This window comes from Ambystoma mexicanum, chromosome 7p (genome assembly GCF_040938575.1).
Source record: "Ambystoma mexicanum isolate Mex_15411 chromosome 7p, UKY_AmexF1_1, whole genome shotgun sequence".
NCBI lineage: Eukaryota > Metazoa > Chordata > Amphibia > Caudata > Ambystomatidae > Ambystoma > Ambystoma mexicanum.
The window spans coordinates 470,657,904-470,674,841 of record NC_090939.1 but is presented as its reverse complement, the minus strand read 5'-3'; positions in this window follow the sequence as shown (position 1 = coordinate 470,674,841).

The following is a 16,938-nucleotide window of genomic DNA, read 5'->3' as shown; positions in this document are numbered from 1 at the left end:
TACACATTATTTCGTAAATTTTGGCTTTAAGAACAATAAATACACATTTGTTAGATTAGCTGGAAATCCCTGCTTTAGAGTAATGGTGCTATCATTACATTCAAACCATCCACAATTCTTTTTAATGTATGCAGTGTAGTGACCTGCATTGGTTGTAGCTCCTGCATGGTAGATTATACCTACTGTTGTAAAGGTTTTCTTTCCAAGTGACACTTGACCGTATATGAATCCAGTCAGTTTGTAGTTGTTTTTGCTGCCATCTGTATTATAACATAGAAGCATAAGTATTATGTAGGTACTATGTGATTGTATCAGTAAGGTGGAGCGATTTTCTGAATTGCAAATAGTACATAATCTGCCATGGTTTGCATTTTGTACAAGTTGCTGAAATGGAATGCTCTAACAAATTTGGTATGGAAACATACACAAATCACTCATTTGGGATTTCTTCCTGTATCACTTTGCTACAGAGAGTGCATGTATGTTTCCACATGTACGAAATTTTGAAGATTTAATTTGCAGGTGTGCTTTTGTTTTCCAATACTAATAGTATGTACATTAGAAATTATTGTGGATCTTCTTGTGAGTTCATAGTGAATCTCACCATTCCAGCACAGTCGTCCAATTGTTGCCTTACTCCATGAACACTGTATGTGTTGTCAGGATTGCTTGTTGCATTTCTATGCAGCACTAACGTTTACAAACACAATTGTTCTGTACTGTGCAGGTAAATATTATTAACAATTGGTCGCAATTGAAATAGAATATTCATTGCTACATATGCATAGCAACTTACCCCACTTTCATTTGCAAATTTGAATGGCCCAGCAAGTTCTGTATCTGAGTGCATTTTTCTGTTTTTCTGTTGCTTCTTTGCCGATGTCCCTGGTTTACATTCCCTAATAGGTTGTTCTATGTTTGCGGTAATTGATGAAACTTTAGCTTCTTTTCTTTTCTTTGCGGAATTTGCTGTTGAATTCTGTTGCATTTCTGTTTCATTTACTTTTCTTTTACCACGTTTTACTTTGTCTGGAACTTGGTATTGTTTCAGATTAGGGGTGTACAGTGAACGCAATCTATTGTATTCTATAATGCAAGGAATATCAGCTTTGACTTTACTTGAATCAAAGTTTATTAGCAATAGACGTCAAGTGTAAGTAAGCATGATAATGCTACGTAGCTCATGCCTTCCTTAAACACTGTGTTTCCTATATCTATCAATGCTTTGTCTAGGGTAAGACCTTGGGGTTTATGATTGGTAACTGCATATGCAAGAGTTACAGAAAATTGCTCTCTATGTACATACATGTCTTTGAAGAGAAGGAATCGAGCAATTGAGCGCCTTATCCTTTTCACTTCTGAAGCTTTATCAAAGCGAATATTTACAAACTGAATGTTGCTATCACATGGGTATGATTGAAAGCCAACAACTGTGCCCAGTGCTCCATTAACTAGCCCTTGCTCTAAGTCAAGGTTATGTTTTTTTTCCAACCCAGCAGTGATGGAGATTGAATTTTCTAAACTATTTAGTGTTGTTGTGGCTTGCTCACACATGGGTACTGTCATACCATGTACGTCTAGTTTGTCTGTGGCACTAATTTCTATTATTAGTTGCATTTCTTTCTTTAACATTGTTTCATTGAATTTGAAACGGCTTACAAGAGTTGGCATTAAGGCCATACAATTGACATTTATGTGCACTATTTGTTCCATAACATCAGTTGCACATGCATTGTCGCCATAAAGTGCATGTATATGCCGGTTTTTCGATACAACTTGTGCTTCTTGCGATAATACACCAACTCTAATACTTTTTAAGATGTTGGCATAAGTGAGATCTGCAGATTGCCGAATGTTCTCAATTAATTCTCTATATTGGAAATGTTGCCAAAGGTTAACATTACCTATGCTACCAACAGTTTTCCGGCAGAGTTTGTGGCCTAAGTTTTTAAAAATCGTTTCACCTTTCACTGGTGTCATTTGTAGAATATCTCCGAAAACGATAATGTGTTTCCCTTCGTTGTTATTTTTAAGTACTTCTTGCAATCTGAGATTAATCAAAGCCAACATTAGGTTGGAGATCATGCTCACTTCATCTATTAGTAGCATTTTCATTTGTTTCAATAATCTGCGTAATTCCATTGCAGCTTCTGCAGAAAGTTTGTAGTAGTCTAATTTATTTTGATGCTCTACTGGAAGCAGTAGTAATCGGTGTAAAGTGACACCGCCTATGTTGTAGGCAGCTAAACCTGTAGGGGCCATTACAACAGCTGACAGTTTGTTGTTTGTCAATTGTTGAAAGAACTTGCCTATGATTTTGATTAAGAATGTTTTCCCTGATCCAGCTTCACCACTGACGTATAGCAGTATAGGTTTGTCATTTTGGCAGGTACATTCTTTATTTTCGTGTTGTACACCATGTACAATTTGTTTTGTTACATCTTCAAAAATGGTGCGCTGATCGTTGTTAAGTTTTGCTTGTTGTACAGTTAAGTCTTCTGTATCTTCTTGATACTGATACATGGTGTTTTCTACTTCTGCCATAGCTACTTCAGCTTCATTTGCTATTAGTGGTTTTCCTAGTGGTTCTTGACTTCCTGTTACAGAAGGTTGACTACTGTCGGAAGAGTCCTTATCTAGTTGGGCCTGAAGTTCTTCTTCCTGTTGCTGCTCATTGTGTAACATTGTTTTGTACTGCATAAAGTTCACATCAGTGATAGTGCTTTCATTTTCATGGAAAGCATCTTCATAGCAGTCATAGTTATCTAGTATGTCTTCATCTTTTCTCCATGGTTTGAAAAGTTGTAACAGAGACATGTAATATTGTTCTTTCTGTTGAGAAGTTTTTAATGACAATTTTACATGATTAATTAAGCTTTGTTTGGTAAGTTTCACTAAGCTCCCTTCAAAATCGCCCACTCTATATCTACGTTTGCTTTCATCAGGTTTTACATTTTTGTATGCAAAGTTTTGAGCTATGTGGTATAGACACATGCTTTCCAGAGTGCAACTCCTGTTCGGATAGTATGTGTCCAGTAAATCGTTTTTTAGAATGTCTTGGCTGTCAGGATCATTTCTAGCAATAGTTTCTATGTCCTCATATGATTTTAGCACTCTTTTTCTAGATTTTGCAGGACCAAGACTGAGCCATACTATGTTGTCTGATTTTCCATATAAAGCAGTGCCGGTTAAATGATCTGCTGCTTCATAGGCCCCACATTCTCTATGAGAGAGCATTTTTATGCCTAGGCTGTACAATTTCTGTGATAATGTTTTGTCTGATGCTAGGTCATCCCAGAGGTCTTGAAGCTCTGTTATTTCTGCTTTTGTTAAGTAGGCTGTAACATATCGTGCAACAGCAGTTGAATTGTCTGCAATGTACTGCACATCTATGTTTGCATTCCATAAGAGGGCAATTATTGCATTGTAATCTTTGATATATTTAGATTCTTCCTTTCTTTTTATGTAATACGTGTTCTTAGGTGATTTACCTTTAACACTATTTCGAACTGAAGACATGAAGTTGTTTACTTCACCTATTTCTGTAACTGGTCTAGGGAAACCAAAGCGGCATTTGGTGTAGTTTTGCCTTTGTTTTTTGTATTTGCGGCGACAATATTTGCCACATTTGTGTGTTTGAAATTGTAAAATCTGCCCATGCAGCTCACTATCTGTCTGTTGTGAAGGAATTTCACATGTAACATATTTTTGGATAAACTGCAAAACAGTGCTATCAGTGCCGTGCACATATTTCGGTGCACCTTTGATCCATAACACCATGTGAATATGTGGTGCTCCTCTCGTTTGATATTCTTTTCTCCAAAAGAAGTGCTGCACTTCTCCAAGGGGAGAAACAGTTTTATTGCAAATAAAGTGTACCATGGCAATGAAACGATGATGGAAATATCTTGAGTCATTAACTGGATCTAGAGAGCAAAGTTCTCCAGGTGTTAATATATCTATGTTGTTTTTGTTGCTGTTTGCTATGTGTAGGAACTCATGTAAATCTTCCCATGCATATTCTGCACAACTTAGTGTAACAAACCAAGTCGGTGGTCCAAGGTTTCTGATCATGCAACGCATGTCTCTGTGCCATCTGAACCAGTATTCCTTTGTGCCACGCATGTTTGCAAACAAATTTGTTATACTTCTATGTTTCTGATCATGCAACGCATATCTCTGTGCCGTCTGAACCAGTATTCCTTTGTACCACGCATGTTTGCAAAAAAATTTAATTGTAAAACCTCATCTTTTTCCTGTACTTTTTGTATTAACTGCTTAGCTGACATATTTTGAAAGTGGGTTCCAGCTTTAAGAATGTGTGCAACTCCATAACATAGTGTTGCTAATTCACTTTCATAGAGTAGGTGGAATATGTATTCCACATTTTGTCTAAATCTGGGATCTTGCGAATACATTCGTAATGAGCGGTATTCTGATTCCCCAATCTGAGTGGGTCTATCATCGTATCTTCCACCTTTGTCAGTAGGAAATAGCAGTGGAAAAACACGTGCTTCTATACTTTTTTCCCAAATACTCATTGGTGACCCTTTGGTTTGTCGTATTTGGTAAGTTTCTAGTGCATCATCTATGCTTTCATTGCAATGCAATGGATGAATTGTTTAATGGTCCAAAAGAGTGGATACTGTAGCTGGATCCAGAAGTTCGAATTGTCCAGTTTCTGATGGCTCTTGAATTATTTCAGTTGTTTTCCTTAAGCTTTCATCAATATTTATATCCTTGTAGTACTCATTACTGTCTTTTAGATATTGCAATGCTTCTCTAGCTTTGTTTAAGTCCACTAATTGTTGCCAAATTTCTTTGTCCTTTGTTGGTACTCCATTTACCAAGACTATTAAAGAATGCTCTATTGAACGTTCCACTCCTAGAGTGTGTACATTTTCCGTTAGATCTAATGGCAAATAAACTACTTTGCCACAAATGTCTTTCACCAATTCAGAGGAAGGTAATTTTGCTGTTTTTGGATGAAGGCGTATAATTGCTTGAAATGGGTGAACTGTTTGAATTATTATGCTCTCATACAAATGGAGCTGTTGCAGGAATTTTGGTAATGGAAACAATTCCAAATTATTTGTAATAGCACGTGAAGGTGTGTGGTTGTTGTCTAATTTTGTAGTATAGTAACTGCAACATATTAGGCGTTCAGTTAGTTCATATTTGTTTTCAGCTAAAAGGTACAGAGCTAATTCAAACCATTTAGGGTCTTCATTGTCTTCCATTTTGTATGCTATGTCCACATTTTTTGTGTTCCTTTTGTAAAACGTTCTGCGGCAACACACACACACATGGCTTGGTACTTCAGCCGATGACCTTTTAAATTTTACTATTTCTTTTCTGTATGTGTGTAATAGAAGGTTGCTATGTGCAGAATTGTTGCTACTATGTTCTAAAACTTTTGCATTTTGTAAGTGGCTCTCACTTCCAAAATACTTTTTCTGAATACGGTCAATTTCTTCTTGTAAGTATTTGGGTGTACCATGCAGAAGAGTGGTATTTAAATAATTCTGAACCTGGACTTTTTGCATAGTATATTTTATACACAAGATTTCTTACATTGGAATGATGTATTGATATTTTTTTGATATCATGGAAGGTACTTTTGCAAATAGGCCCAGAAATGCAGGCTAATGAATGTCCTTTTAGTCCTGTGTATTTCGCACTGGACAAATATCCATATTTTGCAGCACTTTCATTTTACTTTTGTCTTTACCTTTTACATATTGATTGAGGAACTGACGTAAAGATTGGAAAGCTTTGTTTGGAATGGCACACATTGATGTGCACGGCCATTTGTATACTGGACAGTGTGGTTCTGCTGAATCGAGAGGTAGTTCTGAGTTTTCAGGGGATAGTTTTGTAAGCAATGTTTCTTGTTCCATGATGGTAGTATTGATTTTCTCATACCCTCGTCCACTGCTATGTATGGCAATTGTGTTTGTTTGATTTTGTTTGTATGCTTCTTCATTAAAATATGGTTCTGTGGTTGTTGTGTGACTCCATTCACCACCACAAACATGTAAGAAATTATTTTTGTTCACATTCCGTTTATTGCTGAGTTTCTTTTGTAGTTTGGTACTTAGTTTTGTTAGTGCTTTCATCCTATTTAACACTAATATAAACAACTTCGTTTTGAGAAGGATTGCACTGTCCACGAGAGCTTGTAGGATTAACTTTCTACAGTAGGTTTTAAGGGGTGAGGATGATTTCGGTCCTGTTCTTAGAAGATTCTGAAGGACTCTATGATGAAACATTTTTGATAAAATACTTTTTTTACTATGGGTTCTTGTGACACTATCAGGATTATTAGGAGCATTGGTAGCTGTACTGGTAGCCATTTTTTGTCAACATTTTTGTGTTTTGTGACACATTTTGATGGAGGAGGTAAAGTTTTGGTAGTTGAAACTTCCTTTGTTTTGCTAACCAACTGCATTAGCTGGTTTGTTCCAAGATTCTCTACAAACTCTACAAGTGGATGCTTACATTGGGCACTTTTATTTGTATTTGCTCTACTTCTGCGTTCCTTTCTACAGAGTTGTTTTTTGGTAGGCATTCTTTAGTGTCTGTCAATAAAAAAAGGTATACTTTGGTCTGTTGTCCAATGTATGTGTGCTGTGTGCATGTGTGCATGAGTCTGATGGGGAAGCTCTTTGTCATGGTGTGTCATTGTGCTTTGAACTCTTGCAATGATTTGGTAAGGCTACTTTACTGTTTGTATACTACTACAATGTGCTTCAGATCAGAGTACAAAGTGGGCTACTTGTGACGAGAACCATTATTAATAAACAAAATGCCATAAACTTGCAACAGCAACTTCTTTTCTAAATCTAACGGTCTAAGGATTACGTATGTTATTTGAGTTCCAAACACACAGGGATTTGTCAGCCATTCTGCCTGTTATTCTGTGTTCAATAAATGGATATTTGTATGTAGAATGGTTTACAAATCAATGTTTGCTTTGGTGCCCAAAATAACCAAATAACCCAAGCAGCCTCTTTGAGGAGTAGTTACAATATAAAGGTAGTACTGTGCTTACTTTTTTTTGCAAGTTGACTAGATTTCTTCGGATATGTCGTCTGCAGTGTAGATGCTGTTGATTCTCAGGAGAGTAGTCTTCACTGCGATTGAAAAAAACAAAATCAATTACTTTGTGGTTTAGAGCAGTGATGATACTGCACACATTGTGCTTCTTTCGTCAGAGCATTTTACTTTCATATTTCAACCCAGTGCTTGTGTGCACTTCACTTCACTCTGTGCAGTGTTTGCATGGTATTTGCAATATGGTACTTGAAAGTCCGTCAAAATTGCTAACAATTTTAAGGTTATGGAAACGCCTTGTTTTTTACAAGGTGCACTATGCATAGGAGATGCATTTTCTACTTGCAAACTAAAAGCACGATGCCGACACATCAGGAGACCCTCAGAGGGAGATGTCACCACAGCAATCGGGAGCGCTTACTTTTCTCATACGATTACATTGCAAGTAGCATTACTGTAGGCCGTACACAGTACACAACTCTGACATTTCCACATACACAATTGAGTTCTGCCCTAAAAAGGCATGCTTGCAACTTTTCTACAGGTAATGCGGAAGACAGTAAGCAGTTGTGCGGTTTGTCAATGACAAAACGGACATCCTGCACTTAAAACGGGGAGCGTTCGTATGTATTGCCTATGCACATTTAAAGGCATTATTTTGTCTAAATTAAATCATAAGGGTTGCACATGTTCTCTGATTAAAATATACATACCTGTACTCTATACTCATGCATGTGCACATGCATGGAGCTGTACGTAGAAATGTGCATACTTGCACAGTAGCTTGTGAAGTAGATGCTTTGCAATGATATGCGACTTCCATTCAGAAGCATCAACAGTAATTTTGAAGTGCGCAATGTTGATGACGGAGTTACAATTAGCGATGTTTAATGTGATTGGTGGATGGTTGTGCAACTGCTTAGTTGTGTCCAATGAGGGACTCGATTTGTTACCGCTGTGAAAAGGGTGGAAGGACTGGGTAAGAGTAATACGTGCCGCACGTAGGCAACGCTTGTCCGCAGGTAGGGCTTGTCACATACTGGTTTCTACACCTTATCCTGCATGGAAAGGGGACTGTAGGCATCAGCCAATCAGATGTTCACATTACTCTTTTGTGTCGAAAGACAGTGCACACACTGAAGATGGCAGAGGTGGAGAGGGTCAGGGTTTTGGTGCTTGGAGACATTTTTGTGCATGGTCTACAACACTATGCCGAGAGTAGGCATGTGGCACACCATTTCGATGTCAGAGGAGTGGAGGTCGTGTGGAGCACAGACACTGATGCCAATGCTGCAGCAATTCTGCAAGTTTGCAGAGACATGCGTGCAATGACCACTCCTCATGTGGTAATTTTGCACTACGGTGCTTGCCATTTGGGATACGTGAGTTCACCTACTTTGTTGGCAGATTTGGCACAGTTGGTTGAAGCACTCATGACCATCTTCCCAACAACGAAAGTCATTTTTTCTGCTTTACTCCCTAGAGTAAAATGGGACAACAATTCTGTTTTCTGTCCGGATCAAAGCATTGGGAGGGGTATCATCAATCACGGCATGCGTGCATTCATGCTACGAGCTGGTATGTTTTACTGCAGCCACAATAACATTGCTCCAAGCAATGTGGATTATTTTGAAGCAGATGGTGTTGCGCTATCTTCTTTGGGAAATGCGATGTTCTTTTGGAACGTAAGGCTTGCTTTAGAGAAGGTTCTGCAATGGTTGTAGGAGCAAAGCAAGGACAAAAAATACAAAAAATAAATAAAATAACAGATGTCTGTACGGTATCTGGCCAAAAATTTTAAAAAACGGTTCCTTTCAGAGCCCACCTTAAAGGGGAAAAGGGGGAATATTACTTTAATGTACCATCGTCACGCTCTGATCACCAATGGGGATTCAGGGGTGGAGACGCATGCAAATGAGAATGAGCAGAGCTAGGGATTGGTCCATAAAGTTCAGTAGGTGTGTTCTGACCGGCGCACTTTAGTAAGACCGTCTTCTCCCTGACAGAAGACCACACAGCCATGGCTTTCCATGCTCGAAAACAGATTATCTGGATTTTGGGAGACTCATGGATACATTGGTTGAAGGTGCATGCAGAGAGCTGCCGTTTATCTGCAGATCTCGGATTTCCTCATGTGGAAGTGCACTGGCATTGCGTACGTGGCATGAGGTGGCTGGACTTGGAATCTCTCTGTGTTACTTTACTGACAGAGCGTCCTCCGGATATACTGATCATTCATTGTGGAGGAAACAGTTTAGGCCATGTCTCTGGAATTTATTTGCAATTTGCAATGAAGAAAGGACTTGCGAAGCTCATGGACATGTTTCCAAATTCTCAAATACTTTTTCCCCGTATTGAGCAAAGACAAATATGGCTGCGTTCTTCTGGTTTTGGTCCACAAATGGAGAAAGCAAGACGCAATGTGAATAAGGCTGTTTGTGCCTTTTTAAGAGATGTTGGCATGTCCTCTTTCCACAGTGAAAACTTTTTGTTTCACAGCTCTTTCATTTTCCGCAGAGATGGAGTCCACCTCACACATGCTGGCAATCAGATTTTTCTTCGCAATGTACAAAATGCACTGCGACCTCTTTTGAAATCACACTAACCTATCTGACAATCCGTTTTCCCCAATCCACAGTTTTTGACCCACACAACACACCACTGAAAGGCTCTTTTCAGAGCCACCACTTACCCCCAGAGTATACTTCATGGTGCTCTGTGACTACAGCCTCAAAAGCACTTCGAAAACTCTCCCCCGTGCAGAGTACTGCATCACAATACATACACACTACTGTCACCTTTGAAAGGTAAGGGTCAACAGCATTGCGAATGGCTTGTGAGGCAGCTGGAGGGAGGCGCTCCCCACAGGAGTGTCTCTTGTGTTGTGGTGGTAGGATCAGACACGGAGGATGCTGTGGAGGAACTCAATCGACTACGCTCTTTCCATGGCACCACCTTGCGAATGTCCGCAGTGTGAAGCAAAGTGAGGTGTTGCTTCATGGTTGTTGTACCAAAGCTGTACGCACTAAGTCTCCCGCGACTTAGCACCACCTCGCATTGATTACACTTCAGCAGGTTCGCATGTGCTTTTGGTACGTTCCCATAAACGGAAAACAACTGCCACACCCACGACTCCCGGCGAGTGCTCCTAGTCCAGAGTTCCTCCACTTCATTCTTTTGCTCCTCTTCTTCCTCCCTCTCTACATCCTCACCCGTATATCTCTCTGCAGGCCCTTGGGGAAGTGGTGGTGGTGGCGGGTTTGGGGGTGGTGCAGAGGTTAATGACCCGACAGGGCCATGGAAGCCATACCTATTAGTTTCCTTTTGGTCACTACAGCAGTAAAGGCAGTACACCTCAATCTGCTATAGCTAGAAGGACAATGAAGATGCGCTCGGGGGTGTGGCTATTTGTAGTGGTGGAGGGGTGTGCCTCGTGACCGTCTTCTTCCCTGCAAAGTGGTACAAACATTTTACACACCAAGTCCTCAGGTCAGCTATTGTCTGGGATATGTGAAATTACATTTCTACACTGTACAATACTTTGCCTTGTGTCTACAAGTTCTTTGGTACTGCTGCGGAAGCACACAAGCTGCGCAAATTAGTCCGCACGTTCAGTGTGGGTGCGGTCACATGATGACGTCCTCAACACGGACGGACAGTTAGGGACAGGCGCGATGTTCGCTATACATACGGTTGTACTGCGCATGTGCACACATGATATGTTCACTGTACGGACAGTTCCAGTGTCCTTAGGAGAACTCCATTTTGTTTGCCTACGAACTTGCCGGCCACCGCCCCTGTTCTATGGATGGCACCATTTTTGCTGTGCCCGATACGGAAAGGTATAGTGTCCTTCACACACTCCCATTTTGCTCATTTACATTGATTCCGGACATCTGGTGTGTTCTACGAACATGTTTCATCTCGTTTGCAAGCGGTACGGCGAGGTATAATGTCCTTAGGATGCCCCTTTCTGTTTATGTACGCACACCTTCTACGGATGGTGTAGTCAACCATCAAATCCATTTTCCTTGACATTAGTAAGGGTAGGTGTACTGCCTTCTTAGCACCCACATTCCATTCCTTGCGGATAGGTTGAACAGGCGCACTGTTCGCGAACATTTTACGTCTTTTTAAAAAAAAAATGTTTACTCAAACTCTTTCACTACAACTACTGTACAAAACATTCCAAACACACACACTTCAGTCCAAAGAAATAGCGGGGAAAGCTGACACTGGCACAAATATGGGGGAATTAGGATTCAACAAGGTCTGGTTATGAGGGGAAGATTTGTGAGGGGAAGAAGGGATGGATATTTCGTCAAAACGTCTATTTTCCTCTTGAAGGTTTGGGGAAGGTTCACTAGGGAATGGAGAAGCAGGGAAATGGTAACAAACTTTTCCTCTCACACAGTCCTCCACAAACTCCCGTAAACTTTTAAAATTTTCGTTCAATATGTCCATTTTGTGCTCAATCCTTTTTATCCCGTCTTCGTCTGTCTCGTTTGTTGCCCTTTCTTCTTTTCTTTCCTGGTCTGTTCAAAGAAAATATACATATGTTAAATGCCTATAAAATACTGGTCATTATTTTGCATATGCAGAGCAACGTGTACCATTATTGTCACTGTCTTCAGACATTTCCCCATGCAGAAAATTCTCCTCCAGCCACTCCAAAGGACTTGCCATTTCTGAGTCAAAACAACAAAAAGAAATTATTATTTATGCACCACATACCAAAAATAAACACACATACCAAAAAATGACCTCCACTCACTCTTTTGATGTAATCTCCCTTCGTCCTACTGCGTCGGTCTACTATCGTTCCAGGCTGCTGAGTTTCTGTGAAGTGATTACACTGGAGGCATCCTTTTTTTTGGTACCATCCACTTCATTCTACATGGTTATTAAATGTGTCGTTTTCTTTTCCCATCTTCAGGTTTCCATATTTACTTATTACTACTTATAATATATTTATGCCCTTCTTCTACGTTGCACACTTTTTGTGTAAGATAATAGTACACTTTCAGATACCCCCGCCTCTTTGGGTAATGTTGATCCTCTCTGCCCCCGTTCGCAAACAGGCGCTCAGTCCATCCCTTTCTAATATCAATATGGAGGGGGATCTGTATGTTCTATGTTAAATGTATATCAAGTACGTAGATTACACTACATATCTCCCAAGATTACATAATGACAATGCATATTCTGCACAACAACTTCATTGCCACAATGTCATGATTAAGTTCCTCGTTGAAAAACCTGTACAATTCACTACAAAAAAAACTTTGTTAAGGGACGTTATGATTAAGTTGCCATGCCAAAAACCTGTAAAATTCACTACAAAAAAAACTTTCAGGGTAATTCATAGAATTTCGCAGAAAAGTGTCGCAAGCGGCTGGCGCAGAGTGTCCGCGTGCGATTGTCTGCGCCAGGCACGTGCGCTAAAACCGATTTCCGCGCACAGCGTATTCATGGATTTTAGGCTCCCAAACCAGCCGTGGCGCAGAGTATCGCAGCGACCCTGCAGCAGCGCCAGTAACGCCCCCAAGAACGCCCTCGCGCAAGGAAAAGCCATCAAAATCGCTAAATCATCGCAAAGGGCTGCGCTAACCCTGGACCAGTTTACAGGGCTGCCAAACAAGGAACGCAAAGCGGGTAACGTGCATATCAGGGGTACGCGTGAAGTTATACACGCGATTAGCCAGGGTGCCAGGGTACGTGTATTTCAGGGGTGCGCGGGAAGTTCAACACGCGATAGTCCAGGGAACGTGTATTACAGGGGTACGCGGGAAGTTCAATACGCGATAGTCCAGGGAACGTGAATTACAGGGGTACGCGGGAAGTTCAACACGCGATTGTCCAGGGAACGTGTATTACAGGGGTACGCGGGAAGTTCAACACGCGATAGTCCAGGGAACGTGAATTACAGGGGTACGCGGGAAGTTCAACACGCGATTGTCCAGGGATCGTGTATTACAGGGGTACGCGGGAAGTTCAACACGCGATTGTCCAGGGAACGTGTATTACAGGGGTACGCGGGAAGTCTTACATGCGATTAGCCAGGGCACGTGTAATACAGGGGTACGTGGGAATTATCACACGCGATTTGGCAGGGTACGTGAATTACAGGGGTGCGTGGGAATTATCACACGCCAATTTGCTGGGTACGTGTATTACAGGGGTGCGTGGGAATTATCACACGCGATTAGGCTGGGTGGGTCCTCACAGGTGTTCCCTGTATACCCTCCATGGCCCCTGCAGGCAGCCCACAAAACAGGGGACTACCCTGCACACCTGCTCATGTCCCCCTGCACCCCCACCCCCCAGCCACCAGGGGCACCCACCACCAGGCCCCCACCCATGTCTCCTACCACCCCCACCCCCCAGCAGTGCAGGGGCAGCCTCCACCAGGCCCCCACTCATGCCCGACTCATGTCTCCCACCACCCCCACCCCCCAGCACTGTGGGGCACCTGCCAGCAGGCCCCAACCCATGTCACCCACCACCCCCACCCCCCAGCAGTGCAGGGGCATCCTCCACCAGGCCCACACTCATGTCCCCTATCACCCCCTCCCCCCCCACCACCAGGGGCACCCTCCACCAGGCCCCCACTCATGTCTCCCAGCGTGCTACGTGTATTTCAGGGGTGCGCGGGAAGTCCCACTCGCGAATAGCCTGGGCGCGTGTATTTCAGGGGTGCGCGGGAAGTTCCACTCGCGAATAGCCTGGGCGCGTGTATTTCAGGGGTGCGCGGGAAGTTCCACACGCGAATAGCCTGGGCGCATGCATTTCAGGGGTGCGCGGGAAGTTTTACACGAGACTTCAGCAGGGTACGTGTATTTCAGGGGTGCGCGGGAATTCTCACACGCGATTTGGCTTGGTACGTGTATTACTGGGGTGCGTGGGAAGTTACACACGCGATTAGGCTGGGTGGGTCCTCACAGGTGTTCCCTGTACACCCTCCACGGCCCCTGCAGGCAGCCCACAAAACAGGGGACTACCCTGCACACCTGCTCATGTCACCCACCAGCCCCACCCCCCACCATCCAGGGGCACTCTCCACCAGGCCCCCACCCATGTCTCCCACCACCCCCACCCCCCCCAGTCACCAGGGGCAGCCTCCACCAGGCCCCCACTCATGTCTCCCACCACCCCCACCCCCCCAGTCACCAGGGGCAGCCTTCACCAGGCCCCCACTCATGTCTCCCACCACCCCCACCCCCCAGCAGTGCAGGGCAGCCTCCACCAGGCACCCATTAATGTCCCCTATCACCCCCACCCGCCCAGTCACCAGGGGCAGCCTCCACCAGGCCCCCACTCATGTCTCCCACCACCCCCACCCCCCAGCAGTGCAGGGGCAGCCTCCACCAGGCCCCCACCCATGTCTCACACCACCCCCACCCCCCAGCAGTGCAGGGGCAGCCCCCACCAGGCCCCACTCATGTCCCCTATCACCCCCACCCCCCCAGTCACCAGGGGCAGCACCCACCAGGCCCCCACTCATGTCCCCTATCACCGCCACCCCCCCAGTCACCAGGGGCAGCCCCCACCAGGCCCCCACTCATGTCCCCTATCACCCCCAGCCCCCCAGTCACCAGGGGCACCCTCCACCAGGCCCCCACTCATGTCTCCCACCACCCCCACCCCCCCAGTCACCAGGGGCAGCATCCACCAGGCCCCCACTCATGTCCCCTATCACCCCCACCCCCCCAGTCACGAGGGGCAGCCTCCACCAGGCCCCCACCCATGTCTCCCACCACCCCCGCCCCCCAGCAGTGCAGGGGCAGCCCCCACCAGGCCCCCACTCATGTCCCCTATCACCCCCACCCCCCCAGTCACCAGGGGCACCCTCCACCAGGCCCCCACTCATGTCTCCCACCACCCCCACCCCCCCAGTCACCAGGGGCAGCCTCCACCAGGCCCCCACTCATGTCTCCCACCCCCCCACCCCCCCAGTCACCAGGGGCAGCCCCCACCAAGCCCCCACTCATGTCCCCTATCACCCCCACCCCCCCAGTCACCAGGGGCAGCCCCCACCAGGCCCCCACTCATGTCCCCTATCACCCCCACCCCCCCCAGTCACCAGGGGCAGCCCCCACCAGGCCCCCACTCATGTCCCCTATCACCCCCACCCCCCCAGTCACCAGGGGCACCCTCCACCAGGCCCCCACTCATGTCCCCTATCACCCCCACCCCCCCAGTCACCAGGGGCAGCCTCCACCAGGCCCCCACCCATGTCTCCCACCACCCCCACCCCCCAGCAGTGCAGGGGCAGCCCCCACCAGGCCCCCACTCATGTCCCCTATCACCCCCACCCCCCAGTCACCAGGGGCACCCTCCACCAGGCCCCCACTCATGTCCCCTATCACCCCCACCCCCCCAGTCACCAGGGGCAGCCTCCACCAGGCCCCCATCCATGTCTCCCACCACCCCCACACCCCAGCAGTGCAGGGGCAGCCCCCACCAGGCCCCCACTCATGTCCCCTATCACCCCCACCCCCCCAGTCACCAGGGGCAGCCCCCACCAGGCCCCCACTCATGTCCCCTATCACCCCCACCCCCCTAGTCACCAGGGGCACCCTCCACCAGGCCCCCACTCATGTCTCCCACCACCCCCACCCCCCCAGTCACCAGGGGCAGCCTCCACCAGGCCCCCACTCATGTCCCCTATCACCCCCACCCCCCCCAGTCACCAGGGGCAGCCCCCACCAGGCCCCCACTCATGTCCCCTATCACCCCCACCCCCCCAGTCACCAGGGGCACCCTCCACCAGGCCCCCACTCATGTCTCCCACCACCCCCACCCCCCCAGTCACCAGGGGCAGCCTCCACCAGGCCCCCACTCATGTCTCCCACCCCCCCACGCCCCCAGTCACCAGGGGCAGCCCCCACCAAGCCCCCACTCATGTCCCCTATCACCCCCACCCCCCCAGTCACCAGGGGCAGCCCCCACCAGGCCCCCACTCATGTCCCCTATCACCCCCACCCCCCCAGTCACCAGGGGCAGCCCCCACCAGGCCCCCACTCATGTCCCCTATCACCCCCACCCCCCCAGTCACCAGGGGCACCCTCCACCAGGCCCCCACTCATGTCCCCTATCACCCCCACCCCCCAGTCACCAGGGGCAGCCTCCACCATGCCCCCACCCATGTCTCCCACCACCCCCACCCCCCAGCAGTGCAGGGGCAGCCCCCACCAGGCCCCCACTCATGTCCCCTATCACCCCCACCCCCCCCCAGTCACCAGGGGCAGCCCCCACCAGGCCCCCACTCATGTCCCCTATCACCCCCCCAGTCACCAGGGGCAGCCCCCACCAGGCCCCCACTCATGTCCCCTATCACCCCCACCCCCCCAGTCACCAGGGGCACCCTCCACCAGGCCCCCACTCATGTCCCCTATCACCCCCACCCCCCCAGTCACCAGGGGCAGCCTCCACCAGGCCCCCATCCATGTCTCCCACCACCCCCACACCCCAGCAGTGCAGGGGCAGCCCCCACCAGGCCCCCACTCATGTCCCCTATCACCCCCACCCCCCCAGTCACCAGGGGCACCCTCCACCAGGCCCCCACTCATGTCTCCCACCACCCCCACCCCCCCAGTCACAAGGGGCACCCTCCACCAGGCCCCCACTCATGTCCCCTATCACCCCCACCCCCCCAGTCACCAGGGGCAGCCTCCACCAGGCCCCCACCCATGTCTCCCACCACCCCTGCCCCCCAGCAGTGCAGGGGCAGCCCCCACCAGGCCCCCACTCATGTCCCCTATCACCCCCACCCCCCCAGTCACCAGGGGCACCCTCCACCAGGCCCCCACTCATGTCTCCCACCACCCCCACCCCCCCAGTCACCAGGGGCAGCCTCCACCAGGCCCCCACTCATGTCTC